This window comes from Myotis nattereri, assembly GCF_964212035.1.
Source record: "Myotis nattereri genome assembly, chromosome: 11".
Taxonomy (NCBI): Eukaryota; Metazoa; Chordata; class Mammalia; order Chiroptera; family Vespertilionidae; genus Myotis; species Myotis nattereri.
The window spans coordinates 22,726,019-22,747,642 of NC_138086.1; the positions used below are offsets into that span (position 1 = coordinate 22,726,019).

General features: G+C 55.1%; 1 long non-coding RNA gene across 1 annotated transcript in view; it reads right to left on the minus strand.

The window, feature by feature from the left end:
- Nucleotides 1-21,476: 21,476 nt before the first annotated feature.
- The window catches only part of LOC308527107, a 140,255-nt gene continuing 140,107 nt past the window's right edge, over nucleotides 21,477-21,624 (minus strand). The window contains exon 5 of the long non-coding RNA XR_013996596.1: nucleotides 21,477-21,608. This is a non-coding gene — a long non-coding RNA (uncharacterized lncRNA). The remainder of the gene's footprint in view (nucleotides 21,609-21,624) is intronic.

Genomic DNA, 21,624 nt, shown 5'->3' on the forward strand with positions numbered 1-21,624 from the left:
TGGAGGCCAGCTGTCTGCTGCAGGCCCACGTTCCCTCTGGAGGCTGTTTTCTTGCCTTTTCCAGCTTCTAGGAGCTGCCTGAATCCCTTGGCTCGGCCTCTTCCTCCCTCTTCCCAGCCAGCAACGCTGCATCTCCCTGACCTTTCTGCCCCAGGCACGTCTCCCTGAGACACAGTTGGGGAAGGTTCTGGCCTGTGCGACTCATGTGGAGGCTGATCTCACCTGGCTCACTCAGGCCACGCCCCCCACCTTGGGCCTTAACCCGGATCACATGTGCCAAGTCCCTTTGGCCACGGAGGTAACATTTTCACAGAACCTGGGGGTTAGAATATGGTCATCTTTGTGTGTGTGTGTGTGTGTGATTATCCTGCCTACCACATGCCCTAAGAGGGACTCACCAGCTGCGTAAGTCCTGCCAACAAAGCAAGACCATCAGCAGTTGTAAGTCCCCATTCTTAAACAGAAACGGATGGTTAAGAATCACTGAATGCCAGACATTTGAGCATTTTTCTCAAAAGACAAAACCCAAAATGGAAACCCAATGAGACAATTCAGGGGCAGAGAATTTTAAAAAGGAAAAGAAAAACAAACTCAATTTAACATCCTTAACAACATTTGTGAGTCCACAAAACAGGAAAAAGAAACCCACAAAAAATAAAGACAAAAACGCTCAGATATTAAAAATATGTTAGCAGAAATAAGAATTCAGTACTAGCCCTGGCTGATGTGGCTCAGTTGGTTGAGCAACATCCTGTGCACTAAAAGGTCACCAGTTCGATTCCTGGTCAGAGCACCAGCCCAGGTTTTGGGTTCAGTCCCTGGTCCAGTGGGTATGGGAGCGTCTCTCTCTCTCTCTCTCTCTCTCTCTCTCTCTCTCTCTCTCTCTCCTTCCTCCCTCCCACTCACCTTCCCTCCCTCCCTCCTTTTCCCTTACCCTCTCTAAAAAAAAAATCAGTAAAAACATATTTAAGAAAGAATTCATTATTAAGTATTGGGACTACAGGTGGGTATTTTCACATAAAGTAGAACAAGACCAAAAATATGGGAACTGGAAAGGAAAAAAATAAGAAAAATCAAGGGTTAGTCCAGGAGGTCCCACGTCTGAAAAATGATAGCTCTAGGAAGAAAGAATGGTGAAGGGGAGAAGAAATTACCTAAGAAATAGCAGAGGAGCATTTTCTGTAGTTGACAGACAGACCTCCAGAACGAAAGGGACATTCAAGGCCTGGCCAGACAAACATAAAGAGCCTCTACCACGGCGCCTCATTATGAAGTTTATGCAGCATCAGGAACAGAGTCTCTTAAAAACTTCCAGAGAAAAGGGGGCAGAGATCAGCATCGGATCAGACTTCTCAGCAACACTGGGAGCCAGAAAATAAATGTCCAAGAGGAACGTTTTCCAAGCAGGAATGCTGCAAACAGCCTGGTCATCAATACAATATAGGATTGAAATGAAAAGGCCCCAACAATGACCTCCCGTCATCCTCAGGAAACGACTGAAGGATGTGCACACAATAATAAGGGGACAGGATGAGAGTTAAATGTCAAGCAAGCAAGGTCCTGGCACCCAGGGTGGGGAATCCAACGGGAGAGAGTAGAGGAACTTCCAGGGCCACAGTGAGGTGAAGCCCCCGGATGCGTGGGAACCAGGTGCAGAGAGCAGCCGCCCAGAGCCCGGCCCAGAGCCCCGCCCGGGTCACCGCTGGATGCTGGCTCAGGAAGAGACGCCCCTGGTGCTGAGATGGTGGTGCAGCCCTGGGGCAAAGGCTGCGAATCAAGTACATGGAAAAGTAAGCAAATAAAAATGATAAGATTAACTTTAGAATTTCAAAGTCTTCGTAAGTGAATGTAGCTATGTGGCGATGCTGTCAACAGTCTTTCTATATTATCAACACTTTTTTTTTTGTTAATCCTCACCTGAGGATATTTTTTTCTATTGAATTTTAGAGGGAGTGGCAGGGGAGAGGGGTGGGGGAGAGAAGAGAGAGAAGCATCTACATAAGAGAGACACATTGACTGGTTGCCTTCCGCATGCACCCCAACCAGGGCGGGGATTGAATCCGCAACCCTTGTGTGTGTGGGCCGACACTCCAACCACTGAGCCACACCAGCCAGTGCTTAACACTAATTCCTTTTTTAAAATTTATCTTTACTGTTGAAAGTATTACAGATGTCCCTCGTTTTCCCCCTTCAACACCAATGCTTGATTTGACCAGAAACTGTGCTACAACTGAAGTGTGAAGGCAGACGGAGTAGGATGTGTGTGAGTGGTGGTTGACTTTTTCCCAGAGAAAAAGTAAAAAATAAAGTCAAAACGAAGAAATAGCAACAAGCATTTTAAATGGAAGAGAAGAATCAGAAGAAACAGATAAATGGGATGAAAGTGGTTGTAGGACTCAGTGCTGTCTGACCTGTTGGTCCACGGACAGGTATGACAGGGATAGGAATAAACATGTAAATGCAAAGACCCACCACCCAAATGCCCATCAAACTGATGAATGGTGAAGCCCACAGAGTGGAATATGACTCAGTCATAAAAAAGCATGAAGTCTAGATGCATGCTACAACACGGATGAGCCTTGAAAACATGATGCTAAGTGACAGACAGACACAAAAGGCCACATATCCTGTGACTCCGTTTATATGAAACTAGAGGCCCGGTGCACAAAAATTTGTGCACTCGAGGGGGAGGGGGGGGTCCCTCAGCCCGGCCTGTGCCCTCTCGCAGTCTGGGACCCCTCGGGGGATGTCTACCTGCTGGCTTAGGCCCACTCCCCAGGGGATCTGGCCTAAGCTGGCAGTCAGACATCCCTCTGGCAGCCCAGGAGCCCTTGGGGGATGTCCACTTGCCAGCAGGGAGCAGGCCTAAGCTGCAGTTGGACATCCTTAGCACTGTTGAGGAGTCGGGAGAGGCTCCCTCCACCACCGCTGTGCTGGCAGCCAAAGCCTGGCTTGTGGCTGAGCAGAACTCCCCCTGTGGGAGCACACTGACCACCAGGGGGCAGCTCCTGCATTGAGCATCTGCCCCCTGGTGGTCAGTGTGTGTCATAGTGACCAGTCATTCCCAGTTGTTCTGCTGTTTGGGTCAATTTGCATATTACCCTTTTATTATATAGGATGTCCAGAACAGGGACATCGAAAGTGGATTAGTGGTTGTCAGGAGCTCAGGGGGCAGGGGATAAGGCGGGTCTATTTAATGGCAATGCAGTTTCTTTGGGGGATGATACAATTATCTGGAATTAGATAATGTTGATGGTTGCACAACATCGTGAATGTACAAGCTACTGAACTGTAAACTTTAAAATGGTGAATGTTATGCTACATACATTTCACCTCAATAATAAAACAAACTCAAGAACACTATATAATGGGTTCTGTCTACACAGTGTTCAGATTTTGTTTTATTTTTGGTGGAGAATTGTTTACAAAGTCTCTGCAACACATTTCTACATTCTTCTGGCTTTAGTAAGTACAGGGTGATGAATAAAATTAAAGCCTCTGATGATTTATGTTTTCTACAGCATCTGAGGATCAGTTGTCACTCTGAATAGATAGGGTTATATTTTAGGCCAACCAGACAGAAATGAATTATGTACTAACCTCAACATATAATATTAGAAATCTGTATGCATGCGGTTCTTCAGTAAACTTAGCAGCTTGCTTTCTCGTCATCTGACACTTTTATTTCAAAGTAGAGACGTGCAGAACATGTAATGAATGCAGAGTTCCTGGAAGTAATGTGCTGAGAATGAGGTTATGTTGTCTCCTGCTTTTTCCCCTCATTATATTTCATTTCTCTCTCCTTTGGCACCCTCTCCTTCTTCAATATCTCCTATTGTCTGTCCGTCTTTGTTTCTCAGCAGTCAATTATGGAACACGAGGCGAGTCATGCTGGCATCAGAGAAGACCCCTCAGTCAAGCCAAGAAGCACACCTGGGTCACCAAGATGCAGGCTCTCATGGGTACATTATTTTTAGGGTCCAAATTTGTTTCTGTTGTTGTTGTTGGTGGTGTGTGTGTGTGTGTGTGTGTGTGTGTGTGTGTGCGCGCGTGTGTGTGTGGTTTGTTTACTTGGTTGTTTGTATCTTGTTAGGTCACCAAGAGTTTTTAAGTCTTGTCTCATGTAATGGCTTTTTAGGATTTATCCAAAGCTTAGCTACTGCCATTTTCTCCTAAGTCACCGGATTTTCTCATTACGCTATCTAAAAAAACTGTTTACTTTTATATGGATTCTAAGGATCACTTGGAAATGCTGCAAAATCATACAGCTAAATATTTAAGCAATTAGGGAATAGTAAGTTCTGTCAGCCATTATACAGACTTTTGTAGTGATTGCAGTACATGGTTAATTCCCTGTAAAATTTAGTAGCATAAATTGATACTAAAGAAAGCAAACCCAGAAAGTCTAAGTGACTTGGCCAGAATCACACTGCACAGGAATTATGAAAAAAGGAAATTAGTACTTTTCGTTTCCACTTAAATAATTACAAGAAAATTAAGTATTAGCTTTGGCTGGGTAACTCGGTTGGTTACAACGTTGTCAAGGTTGTGGATTCAATCCCCAGTCAGGGCACATACAAGAATCAACCAATGAATGCATAAATAAGTGGAACAACAAATCTATGCCTCTCTCTCTCTTTCCCCCTCTCTTAAAAAATTAATAAAAATTTAAAGAAAATTAAGTATTTCCATATTATATAAAATTAATATCATAATGTCAAATAACCACTTGCAAATCTGCCTATATTTGATACTCATTAATAACTGAAAATAAAAAACACCTTAGGTTATGAAAATAATGTTTTAGTTTATTAAAACATTAAAAAGTCACTTGACTTTTTATAAGTATTTGTGACTTGTTAAGGTCTTATCATATTTTATCTGGAGCTACTCCTACCTCCCTAAGTAATTTCACATAATAGAAGTTTTCAGTTAAATTAATGTAATTGTTATTTTTCCAAATAATTATAAACAAGACCCCTAATTAAACACTTTGCTAATGTTCCTTTATTATCTACGGGTAGATATCCCAAATTTTAGCAAATATATATATGCATATATTTTTTTCTCTTTCTGTACACACACACATACACAAGTTATGAGGTGTGGTACCTATTAGGCTATAAAAATATGACACCAATCCTGGAAGAGAAAAAGGACATTGTGGGAAAACTAGTGATAGATACAGAGAGAGAGAAACAGACAGACAGACAACACGGGAGCGCATGCACACATGCAAGAGCACGCCAGGACCCCAATCTGTAACCTAGTCTCAGAAGGGACATCCTGTCACCTCTGACGAGTTCTGTCCGTGAGAGGTCAGTCGCCAGGCCCAGCCCACACGCGGAGGGAGAGGTGTACACAGGCCTGTGCACAGTAGGTGGGAGCAAAGGGGCCATTGGGAGGCTGCCCACCAGGCGAGCAGGCCCACTGGTACGTCCACCACAACAGAAAGAACCGTCCTGAGCGCGTAGGCCCTGCCATCAGGAGGTCCGGGTTCAGACTCCTGCATGGAAACCTGGTAGCCACAAATTATGTCATTCCTCTGTTTGTTTTCTCATCTGCAAAATGGGAATGCCAGTAAGAACACCTACTTCGTGGGACAACTTTCAAAGTCAGGTGACAGGCGGTAACACACGTAAGTGCCTGGCACAAAGTGAAGCTCGGTGCCAGCTACCAACCACTGTCATCACCATCACGTCTGCTCATTATCTGATCGGAACGCAGACGCCAGTGCCGACAAGCTGTGCGATCCCAGGCAAGTTAACGTGTTTTCTCACGGTAACGTGGGAAACCACCACCGCCTCAGTGGCTGACAGTGACTGTTCTTAATGGGCTCGCCCTGCTGAGCATAAAGTCGCTGCGTTTTGCGCTAGGGCGTCTCTGCTGTGCCTTTGCTTACTCTTCTCTGAATGGGGACAACAGTCCCTCGGTGACGATTATGGCTTCCTAACTCTCTGGGCATGCCGCTTCCTAGCTGTGCCCACGGAAGAAGAGAAGACCTGGGACCCTCCACAGTGGCAGGCACACAGAAAGCACATGCGACTTTAGCACGGGGCGGGGGCTCTGAGCGGATTTACTGTCTCGTATCTCATTCAGGTCACCGTTGGAAGTTGTTTCCCTTCCCCAGTGAAAACGGAGAGAAACCGATGGGCTGAAACGTGGACGCAGTGGCCTGGGCGAACCCCGCCACCGACACTGCACGGAGGACACCTTGGGTGGGCCTGGCAGGAACCGAAGGTGCGTAGCACGTGCTGTTGTGACCCCCTGTCCCTCTGAGCCCAAGATCTTACATCCCAGCAGAGAAGGGCGGAAAGTGAGCACCCACAGGACGTGAGAGTGTCCTGAGGTCCTCAAGGGGGCAGTGCAGAGAGCAACCACCAGTGCTTGGGGGGGGGGTGGGGGGGGGGGAAGCAGCCAGAAGGGCCCAGACGGGGAGCACACAGCGGGCCGGTAAAGAGCTGGCTGCAGCTCCAGGCCAGGGGCAGAGGGAGGCCTGGGCAGCGGAAGCCGTTCCCACGCAGGTTCTCGGACTGTGGGCAGCAGCAGGCAGCTGTGCGAGCTCAGAAAACAGGCCCGAGGGGTGTGGCTGGGGACTCGGGGAGGACGGAGCAGGAAGAGTCCCAGGTGCGTGTGTTTTGGGAAGAATTGGTGGCAACACAAAAGCTGGCCTGGGAGTGAGAGGCGGGGCCAGAAAGTCACGGAGACTTGTGATGAGGGCGCAGAGGCAGGATGCACCCGAGGGAGGCAGTTAAAGAGCAGCAACAAGGCGTGGCGAGTGTGGACGTGGCGAGTGTGGACGTGGAGGAGGGCTCGGGAGGAGGAAGAGTCACCACGGAAGGGGTTCAGCTTTAACCAGGGGCAGAGCGGGGAGAACTGGCTTTGTGGAAAGGCAGGTTTGGTTTGGGCATATTATATCAAGACAGGTTTAAAACAGCCAGGGACACTACTGAGGAGCCACTGCAAATCTACACTAATAAAAGAGAAAGATGCAAATTGACTGTACCTTCATGCCGCCCACCAGCCAATCAGGAGTGAGTATGCAAATTAACCCAACAAAGATGGCAGGTTAATTTGAATACGCAGGCACCGAGTGGCTGGGGGGTGGGACACTTGCATCGCCGCCATGGCAACAATGCAGGCATTCCGCACCACTCCAGCCACTCAGGGCCTCTGGGCAGCATGGGAAGGCAGAAAGGCGGCTCTGGGCCAGAGCAAAGGTGGTGCCAGCAGCCAGGGGAAGGAAGGCCCATTCTTGCACGAATCTTCAAGCATCAGGCCTCTAGTACAGAAATAAAGGGCCTGCCACACCTGCTGTGGGCAGAGCTCTAGTTTGGGGGACATGAGCACATGGCAGCACGCTCAGAACCAGGGGTAAGGTTACTGGAGTAGCAGCAGCTGTGACAGCAGAAGGCAGAGTCGGGGGGAAATAACCCTTTCACCTGGTGGGCGTGGGAGACAGAATTGTTGGCGACAAATTCCGAATCAGAGCTATGAGGTGCCAAGGGCTTTTCCGGGCACTGAGCAGGAGGGTTGGAGGGTAGGAGTGGGGGCAGGGGATGGGTGAGGCCCGAGCGTGGTCAAGCATGTGGTATCACCAACTTTAGGCCATGTCACTTCTCCGGGTCAGAGAGGAAAGGGAAGGACAAGCCTGAATTCCACACGTGCCCCTTCTGTTCTCCAGGATGTCGCAAGGGGACTGGACACGGCGGGCGGTGGCAGCAGGCTGGCCTTGGGCGATGGCAGTACCTGTGGGCAGACACAGTACTGGGACCTGGGAGGTGGGGAGGCCGAGACAATTCTCTCTGAAGCTTTCTGCCCCCGTTTGGCCCTAGAAAACTCAGGATTGTTTTCAACAGAATGGCGCCCCCTCTGCAGTAACTCAGGATGACTGTCGAGTGTAACCTCCCGTTTTTTCTCTCCTCGCCTTCTAAACTGGACTGACCCGTGTCAACGAGGTTCTGTCCTGGACACAAAGCCTAGTTTCTGGGTCAGCTTTCCTCATGGGCTGTGGCAGACTGCACCCGGCCCCTGAGCCGCACAGTCTCACAGACAATGACGGTCCTCACGGGTGAGCAGCAGGCACGGGAGAGTGTTCGAGGGTGAGGCCACACAAGCGAGCACCATTCCCTCACGTCCTTCCCAAGGACCCGAGGCAGTCACTGAGTTTACCAGTTTTTTCTAGGTATCTGTCGTTAAAACCAACATCCACACAAATTCCGTGGAATGTAACCAATAACCATTATTCATAGTTAACAATTTATTAGCATCATTACACATGATTCGGGGCAATGAAACAACTTAAAAACTGAAAGAAAAAGAAAAATCACCCTGATAGGTGGCTTTCTTGCTTCTAATTCATGACCCCAGAGGTCACAGAGGTCACCCACATATATTCTCTGGCGGATCAGCTGCTCGGCGCTCTTCCCCAGTCATTATAACCGATTTCAGATGGTGCTAGAAAATTGTATTGACTCTGAACACCAAAAGAAATCAGTCATCCTCTAAGGGGTCACAGGACGACGCGGGGTGGCAGGACGAAGATGAGTAAATCTCCCGTAATTCAGCCCTAAACCCGCGTGCACGGAGCTTGTATTACAGGAAAAGCACTAAGGGAGGTTCATTACACAGGTGAGTATGAGGGTCTCACGAGGAGACGTCCTGCGTAACTAACTAGTCGCAGGTAACCGTCGGGTCGGCTACGTGGGGCGGGCTCTCACGCGGCTCGTCCCCGGCTCCGGGCTGCCCGTCATTCCTCTGCTGCTGGCCTGCGGATGGTCTTCCCCAAGAACACTGATTTCAAATGGTGCTAGACAATCACTATTTAAATCTAAACCACCATATGAAACCAGCTTCCTGAGGAAGCTTTGTGATCGTTTTGTGGCCTTTGGAATGCGGTGCACGTTACGAGAACCTAGAAAGGAAAACATGAAAGCCTGGCAGTGAGCTGTTACCTTGTGCTCTAAACGGAGCTTCAGCAGATCGCGTCCCTGCAGACGCTGACATCCCCCAGCTGGGGGCGGGCGTGCCCAGCAAAGGCCAGGTTACCACCCGCCCCAGCCCCTTCGCTCCTGGGGAGCCAAGGGAAAGCCTCCACCCGGTAAAGGAGCCAGAGGTCACGCTGGGGTCAGAAGACCTGGGCGCAGGACAGCCTGAGGTCACCGTGGGGTCAGAAGACCTGGGTGCAGGACAGCCAGAGGTCACCGTGGGGTCAGAACACCTGGGTGCAGGACAGCCAGAGGTCACCGTGGGGTCAGAACACCTGGGTGCAGGACAGCCAGAGGTCACCGTGGGGTCAGAACACCTGGGCCCAGGACAGCCAGAGGTCACCGTGGGGTCATAACACCTGGGCCCAGGACAGCCAGAGGTCACTGTGGGGTCAGAACACCTGGGCCCAGGACAGCCAGAGGTCACTGTGGGGTCAGAACACCTGGGCACAGGACAGCCAGAGGTGGCGCTGAGGAGCCTCACGCTCACAGAGGTGTGCACAGCGAGCAGGCACTCTGGCAGGAGTAGAAGAAAACCCTTTCCTGAACTCCCACTTTCACTTGGAGGTAACTTTGGTTCAAAGGAGAACTGTGATTTCAGGGCCGAGGAGGACAGTGGGCGAGTTCAGAGGCAAAGTAACGTGTTGATGCTAATGAGATCCCGGTGTTTTTCCAGGAGGAACTCCGACTGCATCCTGCGTCAAGGGTTTTGTTATTGTCCTCCCTTCCCTCCCCCGCTGCCCCCCCTCCACCCCCGCAAAGGTAAGGCTTTGCACTCTCATTCTCCTTGACAATCAGTCTTGCTACGATTTCCCCCCTTCCCATGCAGTTCTCAACAGCATCTTACTAGGCAGCCTACTGCCATTCCCTTTAATGTTCTAGGGATCCAAGAAGTTACCGACTGCATCTGGGCCGCCCTGCTAAAGGCAGGTGCCTTCCTTTTTAAACTATGAACCATCCTAGGTATACCTCACATTTGAGTGATGATGGGATGAAATCTTACACTCATACCACCCAAGTTCAACCGTGGTTCATGTCTGCCAGTTTTGCTTTAGCTGTGTCATCTATATGTAAGGTAGGTTTGTGTTTGGCTGAATCATTGGAAAGAAAATTGAATACCTTCCTGACCCTCGGAGACTCCCACCTTCTCGAGGATGTCTACAAAATGAGGCCGTCCTGAAAAGCGAGGCCCTTTCTCAGAAACATATACTTTATAGTTTTTTGTTTGTTTGCAAACCGAGATCCCATCAAGGTTGACGCACTCAGGCTCTTTGGTCTCTTTCAGCCAAAACGCTCCCCTGCCCAGTGTTCGTTTAATCATGACAGCGTCACCCGTGAAAGTGGGCTCCAGGTTTAAATAAATTAACAGAACTTAGTTCCTCCTTTTTGCCTTTCCTCACACCTCACCCTCACTTGCACTCCAGCTCTGAGTGTGGGAAGAACATCCCATTACCGGTGCCTGTGGCTGATTTCAGGTGGGTTCAGAGGATGCTGGTAAGCCGGGGGAGGGGTGGGGGGGGGTGCGGGGGGGGCAACACAAACTCGCCCTTCATGATGGAACAGCACCCGCTTTGCAGGCCTGCCGCTGCCCGGCCAGCTTCTCATCTCTGGAACGAGGGGGCAGGACTCGGGGCCGCAGAGAAGTGTGCCAGTCAGGTCATCGAAGATGCAGCGGCTCAGGGGCCGCACGGAAGCGCGCACAGGTATGCAGTGGCAGTGGCTACCCTTTCACGGTAAAGGGAAGCATTTAAACCTGAAAGAGGGCCGGGCCAGAGGGACACTGGAACTCTCAAGAAACTAGGTCACCGATTCCGGGGTTAATTTCGTGGCCCACCGCGTGGGCTACTGTATCATAATATCAGTGACCAGGTCTGCAAGATGGAGCCAGAGTGTTCGCATCCGTTAAGAAATCTAAAATCCACAACGAAAAGGTCTGCTTATTTTTATAAATGACTAGTCACAGCTTTTCGCCACTTAGTTTTTTCCAAATGACAGACACTTCAGCTATGAGGAAAAAATTTTCCAAAAGGATGGGTTTCTTTTACTTATAGCTGGTAATATCCTTCTTATCTCATATATTGAATGGATGTCACGCCCGTATGTGCGCGCGCGCGCACACACACACACACACACACACACACACCTATACACACAACCACACTGCTGCGCTCCCTTAGACACAAGCGGACATGGCACGTTGCCCGTCTCATCCTGCAAACATGCTCTGAACGGTCCATAGAGGGAGGAGCGCAGGTGGGAGCATCTTTTTGCATCAGTGTCCCTTCCCGTGAGCCCCGTCCGACAGGCATGACAGAGGGACCACTGCCTACACTTTCCTGCGGCTTTTAAGCTCTTGGGGGGAAACTGAGGTACCCAGTTGGTAAGTGGCCATGAAGTGATATAAACAGAACACGCTGAACAGAGATCCTGAGCCAGGGCCCGTTTCCACATCAGCTTCTAAATCAAGAGGCCGATCTGCACGAGGAGACTGGCTACCAAGTTAACACGGAAGGAAAATCACTGTTCTTGCCGTTGCCACACAAGTCGTGAAAGGCATGGCCAGCATGCAAACCCCCACTGGCCTGACTCCGAGCCCAGGCCCGGAGCCGTCATACCTGCCGCTCGGTGCTTTAAGGAGACTAACCGGCAACCTGCCCGTGGCCACATGGAACTCCGAGCACACCCTGGCTCGAGTTTCAGGGTCTCGCCGTGAGCACATGAGCAAACCGTCACTCCAGCTCTGGTCCTGGTCAGCACAGACAGGAGGAAGGAGAACCTGGGGAGCTAGGAGGGTGCTGCTGGCCCCGAGTGTGACCTTAAGCAAGTCACCCCTTCTCCAAGGCCCTGTTTCCCTACTCATCTTAAGGAGGCTCCCATCAAGAGCGTATCCAGTGCTCAAGAACACCCACGCGACCAGGGCAAGGCTGCAATGCTGTCTCCAAGACAGCCCAGCGGGCTGGCCTGCTGCTTCCCGTTTCTACGCCGCCAGGTGGCGAGGCGGTCCAGGCAGACGCCTGGTCAACCCTGTACAACCTTGGGCACGTTCCTCTAGCTCTCGGCGTCTCAGTCTCCTCGTCTGTGAAATCAGGGTAATCACGGTACCTATCGCACAGCGTCGGTGTGAAAATTAACGGAAGCAGCCTGAACTAGAAACGGAACAATGTAAACAGTCGGCAAGGGGTGGCTACATGGCCACAGTCCTGCCTGTCCCCCTCACCATGCCAGGCGGCAGTCCGTGCTGTGCCTTCTTCTGATGCTGAGTTGGGAGTTGAGCGTTTAAGAGAAAAGGAACAGAGACCAAACACGATGGCCATTTGAAAAAAACATTTCCTGGGACAAAATAAAACCCAGCTCCCTTGAGGTTGACTTAGGAGCACAAGCCTCCACCAGGCAGGGGTGTGAAGGCAGGCAACCCGCCGGCAGGCATCTCCAGCACAGGGACCTCGGGGGCCTTTGCTAGGAGACCCGCACCGGGAACGGAAATGATAGGTGAGCCCTTAGGAAACCAGCCGAGCCACAGAGGAAATAAAAGTCAGCTTTTCCTCCGGTCACTGTACCGGCGTCATAAAGACAGGGATTAAAAAAAGAGTGACAAACAAGCAGCACCTTCTCTTCCCTGCTTAAGACATGCGTTGGGCAAGTCCCTGTGCGTGCAGGGCTCAGGCCTCCGGTGCGCATTTCACAGGCATCCAAGGTTTGATCGGCAAGATGACGGTGACATGAAACATGGCATCCCCTACAGCTCCAACCGCAGGAGACGGGCATGAAGCAGCCTGCACAGAAGGTAGGAGGGAGTTCCTGTTTTCCAAATGGGGTTTGCAGCCTCCTGCTGCCGCAGCACTGGCGCCAGAGGGCCAGCAGAGGGCAGCACTGGCCCGCGAGCACAGCTCCCCTTCCGCCCTGGGAACCAGGTGGAGGGCAGTTTGAGCTGCAACCACAGGCTCCGTTCCCTGCACGGGCTCACGTGGAGCTGCGACCCACCTTCCACCACGGCGCAGGCGACCGGCCTGTCGGGTCTTTGTTTCTGAAAACTGATGGCTCCAGGGAACGCTGTCGGCTTCCGCACCGGTGACCTGCCACAGCCGCGGGGTCCCTGCGCTACAGCCAAGGGGCTTGGAGCTCAGGGAGGCCGAGCCACTCAACCCTGCGATGAAGGAAAGTCCGTCCTGGCAAGTTACCGCCCACTGCGACCTCTCAGTTAATGATTACAGCGCCGCGGAGGGACGAAAGGCCACGGTACCAGCACACGGGCTGGCCATGCCGCTCCGTGACCCAGAACAAACTGTGCTCACGGTGTGACCTTCCAGCCCAGTGCGACCCAGCGTGTGCTGCCGCGGCGACGCTCACACAGGTCGGGACTCCGCCGGAGCAGGGACGTACCTTGTTGGGAAGAGCCTGGAGAGTCGAGGCTGAAATTCAGCGGGATCTTGAGCAGGAAGAGAAAAGCCATGGTGAGAGTCCGTCGTGTCTTACAACAGAAAAACACATCGATCGTGGTCTAGCTGAGACGTACCAACGGGAAGGGAGACCTATCAGGGTAACCGTAACACCCAAGTCACGATTCCGGAATACTTAAAGGCTGTTATAAAACAACAGCTCGTTTCCAAGACTGCCCGACCCCGAGGACAAGGAGCGGGCCTGGGGGTTGGAGAGGGCGCCGTCTCCTGGGGGCTTCGCAGCATTTGGACGAGTACTCGGAGTGGGTCACTCAGGCTGCTGTGAAGGGTTCGGTCCAGAAGACAGCGAGCTGGTGGTCAGGTTTCCCCACAGGGAGGGTGTGAGTTTGACGAGTGCACGTTCAGCTTCCCGGGAACACCCCTGCCTCGCCCTGGAGCCGAGCCTCCTGCCGTCCAAGCGCCGGACGAGGCCTGTACCGGACCCGTCTCCCGGGCAGAGCGCGGCAGCCAGTGGGCCCGCTGCCCTGGGGAGCCTCTGCTTTGGAGGCGTCCAGGCCAGCCCTCAGGACAGCCCGTCGCAGAGCAGCGCCCCTCCCCCCGCAGGAGGCTCAGGCGCCCACCAGCCTCCTCCAGAGCCGCCAAGGCCGCGGAAGCTGCCTGCCAACCGCTGCTGGGGATCAAGCCCACCGATCGCAGCTGCCCCTTCCCTTGCCTTTCCCCTGAGCGCCCGCGTGTCTGGGCTCCTGGGCGCTGCCCTGTTAACGCCGAGGGCCTCGCAGTGACCTGCCGGCAGCGGCACATGCAGACGGAGCAGAGACAGCAGCACGGGTACGCGTTGGGGTCAGAGACCTGGACCCCAGCGTCCCCTGTCACTTGTCACGCAGCCTCGCAGTTTCCTCGTTGACAACGTGGGAGTAAGGATCCTCAGGCTGCGACACTGCTCCCAACTCCCTCACAACACGGGGTGCATATATGACTGCAGTCACGGTCGGCCCCGCCCTCCTGCCCCCCCCCCGTGGGACAGCGCAGCTGGCATCTGGGGTAAAGTGTCGAGAGCATGTACAACCAAGATGTTAAAGTTGGTGTGAGAGACGAACGCTGGGCGTCGGTGCCCAGAGGCTGGGTCTGGGCTGCTCTGGAGGCGCGCGTGGCACATAAGCCACAGGCGCTCCAACACAGAGTCAAGCGCCTGCAGAGGGACAAACGGGCTGTGAAACGGGTGAGGGTGTCCCAACCGTTTCCCTCTGCTTCCCCACCCCTGATGCAGAGTTCACCACGCGGCAGGCAGACAGGGCTCCGAGGGCACAGAGCAAGCAAGGCGGGAGTGACACACACACAGGGCGGGACCAGGCTCCGCGGGAAAACAGCATGCAGCCCGGCCTGTGCGTCCGCACAGCCACGTCTCCACGCTACCGCCGCCGCCGCCCTCTCAACGAGTCGGCACTCACACTCACACATTCACCGAGGGACCCTGGAGCCAGCGCTGACCTGGGAGCTGCCGGAAACGCGTGCGTAGAGGGCGTGGACACACCTGTGTGTGGCCGTACAATCTGTGGGGTGGCGTCTAATACACAGGAGCAGGTCCACCCGCTGTGGGTGGAGGGCCTCACTCTGACCGAATGGTGACGGCCATTCATGGCCAGGTGAGCTTGGGGCAGGCTGACTAGGTGGTGGTGGGGGGGAGCTTTGCAGAGGATGGGGCCCGAGCTGGGCTCCACAGGGGTGGCCTGGGCAGGTGGCAAAAGGAGAGGAGGGCAGGGAGGGGACAGTGACATCGTGTGGAATGTAGCAGGCAGGTGCAGCTCAGTAAGAATGGGGGGAAAGCCACTGAATTTGGCAAATGGGACTTTTGGGAGGTTAGATGGCAAGGGATTTGAATAACACGACTGCAGAAAGGGTGTGTGTGTGTAAGAGAGCTCACGTACGTATACCCCACCACACACACACACACACACACACACACACACACACACACACACAGGGAAAGCTGAGACCAGGACGGCAGGAGATGAGAAACATCTGCTAAGACCTACAGTGGGGCCTTGACTTACGAGTGTCTCGACTAACGAGTTTTTTGAGATACCAGCTGTCTCTCGGCCGATTTTTTGCATTGAGTTGACAGAGTAATTTCAGTTAATGAGCTCCTTAATGAGCTTGGTCTCGGAACGAATTAAACTCATAAGTCAAGGCCCCACTGTAGTACGTGGGAAGCCATGTGCTGGGGTCACTAAGGTGAGCAAGACAAGGCACCAGTCCACACAGAGCAGGCAGGGCAGGGCAGTGGGGGAAGGACAAGTAAACAGCCGTTACTATGACAACGGGCAGACTCTAGGAGGGGAAACTCTAGAGGCCACAGGGCCCACCAGTGAGGCACCTCTGGGGTCAGGAACATCTTTCCCAAGGGCTGCTCCCTCCACCCACAGCGGGTGGGCAAGTCGACCAGTCGGGGTGGGCAAGGGCTGCTCCCTCCACCCACAGGGGGTGGGCAAGTCGACCAGTCGGGGTGGGCAAGGGCCTCCTCCCTCCACCCACAGCGGGTGGGCAAGTCGACCACGCGGGGCGGGCAGTTCCTTTTGGTCCCGAGGGGCTGGGAGCCCTTTCTCAGGTGCCTTGGGGACTAGTGTGCACAGGTGCCCATTGGACTGGGACACAGAGAAGTGACTCAGTGACGCCCAACAAGAGCCCCTTCCCAGACCCCAACGCCTCTGAAGGCCACAGGGGCTGGCAGGTCCCCGGGGACCGACACGCGCTCACTGGCGGGGAAATGGGTACGACTGTCACGTGCACTGCATGGCACGAAGACGTTCCCACGACGGCGAGTGCACAGCAGGCCCAGCCTGAGCAGGAGGACGCGGGCCTCCCAGGCCGCCCCCCCCCCCCGCCCCTCCCCTCCCCCCTCTCCCCTCCCCCCGGAAAGGCCAGGAAAGGAGCCGCCGAGGGAGGGCCGTGCTGAAGAAGAAAACAACACACGCTTTCTAGTTCACTTTCCAGCTTTCTGTGTAATTTTCTGTTAGGAAACTTTTGCCCGAGACTTAAATCCAAAACATTTGCTAGATGAGAACAGTAAGCGCACACACACTGGATAAAGCAGAACCTTTCCAAGCGGAGGCGGGTTTAAACGACCCCCTCCCCCAACACGGAGGCCCCCATCTCACCAGGCAGAGCCGGGGTGTTCGCTCTTGTGCCGCGTGGGAAGCAGGGACCGCGGCCCCCGCCCGGGAAGAGGCCTGGGGGCGGCCGGCAGTCCTCCTCCTCGGCTCTTCCTAGAACCCATGCCTGCCTAGGAGGAGGCGGCCGGTGACGGGCGGACGCGGGGCTCCTCATCTCCAAAGCCGCGTGGCCGGTACACACAGGGGACTCTGCCTCCACGGGGGCGGGACCGGGGCCGTGCTGCCGCTCCTCCCAGGACGAGGGACAGTCCTCCCGGGAGATCCCGGAGCTGCTTCCCTGGATACTCACGCTCTGGGGGAGACGCTGTCTGACCACTGCGCCGCCACCGTAAGGAAACGCAGGCGGCTGTCCGGGCACCTGGGCAGGAGAACGCAGGCCGCTCCCGGGCAGGGTCTGGGCACAGCCTCTTTCCTGGACGGGCTTTCCCTCCTCAGGTGAACGGCGTCATCTCCTGGTGCCAGCAAGGCCACACCGTCTCCCTAGAGGCCGGGAAGCGGCTGGGCGGGCGCCGGCTGGGGGCTGTGGCGCCCCGGGTGCCCCTCTGTCTGGCCCCTGTGGACGGCGGAGGTGGCGTGGGGTCCAGAGAAGAACCATCAGGACTGTGTGTGTGTTGGGGGGGGGAGTAGGGGAGGTGGGGGGGTAGGGGGTAGGGTTGGGGGAGCCCAGCCCCCTCCAGGCCTCAGCCGGGCAGGAAGAGGCTGACACCTGCTGTCCCGAAGGCTCCGCCCGCTTCCCTGTCCCGGGCTTTCCCTGCCCCCTTCACGTCTAGAGCATCTTCTAGCGACGGCATTTCCTCCGGGCCCAGAACAGCGTGTTCTCAGAACATTGCTCAACTCTCCCTCCTGTGGGAAGGGTTCAGCTGGTTTCTTAAGAACCGGTGTGGCTCCCATCTGGAGAGAGAGAGAGAGAGAGAGAGAGAGGGCACCAAACCCTGTGACCAGGCAAACACAGAGACGCTACTGCTGCTGTTGGAAGAAGCCACGACGACAAGTGCCTAACTGGCTGGTTTCCTCCTGGGTGAGTGACGGTCTCCCTCCGACCCACGTCAGTCACATTCCTCAGAAGGCAGGTGGCCTCGCAGCCTGGAGGCCGAGGGCCCCTCGGAACCCCCTCCCGAGGTTTGGACAAGGGGCTGGGCGGCCAGAGGAGCCTGGGCGACAGGCCTCCCCTCCCACCCGGGTGTCTGGCAGCCCCGGGCCCCCAGGTCCGTCTCTTCACCCCGGAACAAGCAGGCTGTGTTTCACGGCTTCGCCTTTGCTCTGAAACCCACACGACATGGGGCGTCGGGCTGCTTTCTGCTCGGACCCCGCCTGAGGGGTTCTAGTCGCCAGGCCGTGTGTGGACGGCGACCGGCCGAGAGGGAAACATTCTCAGTCACTCAAGACCAGCGAGAATGTTGGCTCCGACTGCAGAGGGCAGGATAAACACACCGGGCCCGGCCGAGCTCTCACCGCCGCCTGCCCTTACCCCGCCCGCGCCTGCGTGCTGCCCGGTGTTCGGTGCCGGCACCACGGTACTGTCCACGCACTTCCCTAAGGGCTGGGCGCATCCAACCGGCCGCTGATCTCTCGGGAGGGTCGCCGGGATTGACTGATTTGCAAATTCTACCCAAAAGCAGGTCAGCTCTCCTACCCCACACAAAGTCAAAAAATAAAGACGAAAGCTTCCCTCTTTTTAAGATCCCCTCTCCCCAAACTGCCCTCCCAAATTCCCATGAGTCTCTGGACTGGCGTGGCTTCTAGAATCAACTGACCTCCGACTGCCACATGCATCTCGATTCAGGCCTCACTGACCTGGAATCATACAGACGTAGGGCCCCGAAATGGCCTGGTTTCTGGTAGAATCTGCCTCCGTTCTTACGACGCCTCAGAAACACAGGGATTTCTGTGTGGCTGACTTTTCATCCTACAGTGCCGGTGAGAGCAAACGGGAAGTGGAAGGAGAAAGCGCACCTCTGGTCGCAGGTCGCAGCGTAACTGACAACTCACAGTTCCCCGACCTAAGGCAACCGCCCCGGCCCCCCGGTGGTCACAGGGCACACACCCCTCTGCCTCCGGGGATTCCCCAGCGCCACAGGATTAACTGGGCACGAAATGTGTAAAAAAACCCCTTTTGTTGTTGTTAATCCTCACAGGGGATTTTAGAGGGAGTGGCAGGGAGGGGGAGAGGCAAGGACGTGCGAGACACACATGGATTGGTTGCCTCCTGCATGGGCCCCATTGAGCCGGCAACCGAGGCACGTGCCCTTGACTGGAACCGAACCCGGGACCCTTCAGCCCGAGGGCCGGTGCTCTATCCACTGAGCCAAACCAGCGAGGGCTAAACTTTTTTTAAGTTAAATTCCGTGCTCACAAAGCAAGAGCCGTGATTCTATTCTCTCCAGTCCTGCGCGCTGGCCGCGGCGGCGGCACGGCTAACCCACCCCCAGCCTCTGCACTCAGGCCCCTGACTAACGGTCACCAGACGCTCTCATGGCCTCGTGGGCGCTGAGCGAGCTGGCGGCGTTTCCTAAGCGCTCTGTTCAGCTGTGAAAACGCAGAGCGCCTCTTGCTTTGTTTCCTTGAAGAATCCTGGTCAGCTGAAACGATGACTGGCTGATCAGACTGGCCCGCCTTTTGCTGCTTGACAAAGGGCTTGTTTTGCGGGGCACGGAGAGGGGGGGGCCAGCTGGTTTTCCAGACTGAGGTCACCTCTTGTTCCCTGGTGTAGTCAACAAACCAGGCTCTCCTTTTCCTTTTAAAAACCTCCTTTCAAAAGCAACACCACATGTCTGTCCTCTCTGGAAATGAAATACAAGCGGCATCATTTTTAAGCACAGCATCCATCAGAGCACCTATGAATAGTAAAGAACTTTTACGTTTTTTAAAACCCTCAACCTCAGTTGCTCATTTACCTAGAGTAGCAACAGTTTGGATCTCTCTCTATCGTTTTATTGCCTACGCTCCTTTAATTCACAGGCCAGAGAGCACCTTGAAGCATCTGAGAGCCTCTTCACCCCATTTTTAAAGCTATCCCTAAACGGGTGGGTTTGGAGAGTTTAAATACAACAGCCACGGCCATCACTGTCACGGCGAGAGCAGACACTCTGTGCTTGGCCACCGCCATCCGCCGGGGCCTGCCGCCGGGGCACCTTCCTTCTCGGCTCCTCAAGTGGCTTCCCTTCCCTTCCTCACCAGCCTGGTGGCCCCCTCGGTGCAGGAAGAGCCCCAGCCCTTTGCTCTCGCCGCGGGCGGGCGCCGCGGGCTCCCGAGCCGGCCTCACCAGGGCACGGTTCCCAGGGCAATGACTCAGCTCTGGCGGCCACCTGCTGCGTGGGCGCTGCCACCTCCCGGGTCACCACCCGCCGGGAGGGCAGAGGCACAGAACGGAACAGAACTGCAGGGACCCGAAGGGCTCACAGCTCAGGGCCAGGGCCAGGGCAGCCCGAGGAGAGGGCCTTGCTCACAGGCGGGGCAGGAGACGCAGGAAGGGCCTGGCTGGCACGGGGTCCCGCGTGCCTGGGTCGCCCCGGGAGCCCCAGGCTGTGACGTACAGTGACAGCGGGGGCCGGAGGGCAGCTCCCCCTTTACACACCTCTTGATCAAGTCACCATGGTTTTCATAAGTAAGGAAAGGAGCCCACTGCCCACAAGACACAGGAGTGCCTGTGTGGCCTCCCCAGCAGGGAGCGCCGAGCGCTCAGGGCCTTCCCTCCACCCAGCAACACGCCCGCGGCTCCAGCCACCGTGAGCCCCTCACTGCCCTGCTCCGCTGGGGAGAGGGGCCCAGGTGCTGGGGAGAGGGGCCCGGCTCCGCGCTGCTCCACGGGGGACTCCCTCTGCCCATTCCCCGTGCACAAACCCTTCAACGAGGGAGCGGCAACTCAGCCTGGGCTGAATTGTGAAGGAGGAGAAGAGGCTTAAAGGAGGAACAGGTGAGACCGGAGGGAGACGGGGAGTGTTTCGGGGACCCTGGGTGCTAACTAAACCTCAGGGCGCATCCCCCTCACTAGCTCAGCAGCTGGGCTCCCGGCGGGGTGGGCACATGAGGCCGGGGGGTGGCCATGCCTTCTCTCGAGGGGCGAGTCCCTGGGGAGCAGGAAGTGGAGCGGAGTCCTGTGTGAGAGCCGACGGCGGCCCGCCTGGGCCAGGAGGTGTGGAGGGCGAGGCACTTTCACACGCATCCTCCTGTTTAATCCCCATCCCGTTCTGGGGCCCTTTTGTGGCCACTGATCACACGCTGCCTGGTGACGGGCTCATTCTGCTTTCTCGTGACCTCCCGTGTAGCACCAGCCGGACCGTCAGCTCCCGGCAGGCACAAGGCAATGCCTTCTTCTTGGACGGCTCCACGGGGACCCACAGGTGTCACAGGTCTTAGCTGACATTTTAGGTGCGCTTCTGCCACGCGGCCTCTTAAATAACTCCCTTCACCAGCAAGATAATCCCCGAGTTCTAGAACACAAATGGTACTCAGGGCATCTAGAGCAGTGGTGTGAGCCGGTGGCTGGGTGGTGTGAGGAGGCCCCGGCCTGCAGGCTGGAGGACCTGACTCTCCCGTAACGGAGATTCACTTGCCAGTGGGATGGCTGAGCGGAGACAACAGTGCAAAGGGGAGTGATGAATCGCTGCTCGCCGAGTGACAGCTCCTACGTCCGAGGGCCGCGCATCCCCAGGAGGAAACCTGGAGACGCGGGCCTTTGCCTGGCTTTATTCTCCCTCCCTCTGCTCCTCCTCACAGTCAGTGAGCGGCCGTTCCGTGCCAGACGCTGCGCCCGGAGGTCAAAGTCCCCTCTCTCAAGTCACCAGTCTTGTGGGAGAGGAAGGAGAGGCCGGTTACGATGCGGTGTGTCACGTCCCCTCACATTTCCTCCCTCTCCTGTCACATTATGTTGTTATGACATCACACAATCTCATTCAATCCAGAGGGCTTCCTGGGGGTGATACCTGAGATGAGGCGGAGAGCCGGCAGGTGTCGGCAGGGGGCAGGCGAGGAAGGAGGAAGAGGGACGCGTGTCTGCAGAGACGCCGTCTGGGCAGGGCACTGGCCTCGGGGTCTTCCCAGGGCGGCGCTGGAACCTGGAAAAGGAAGGGC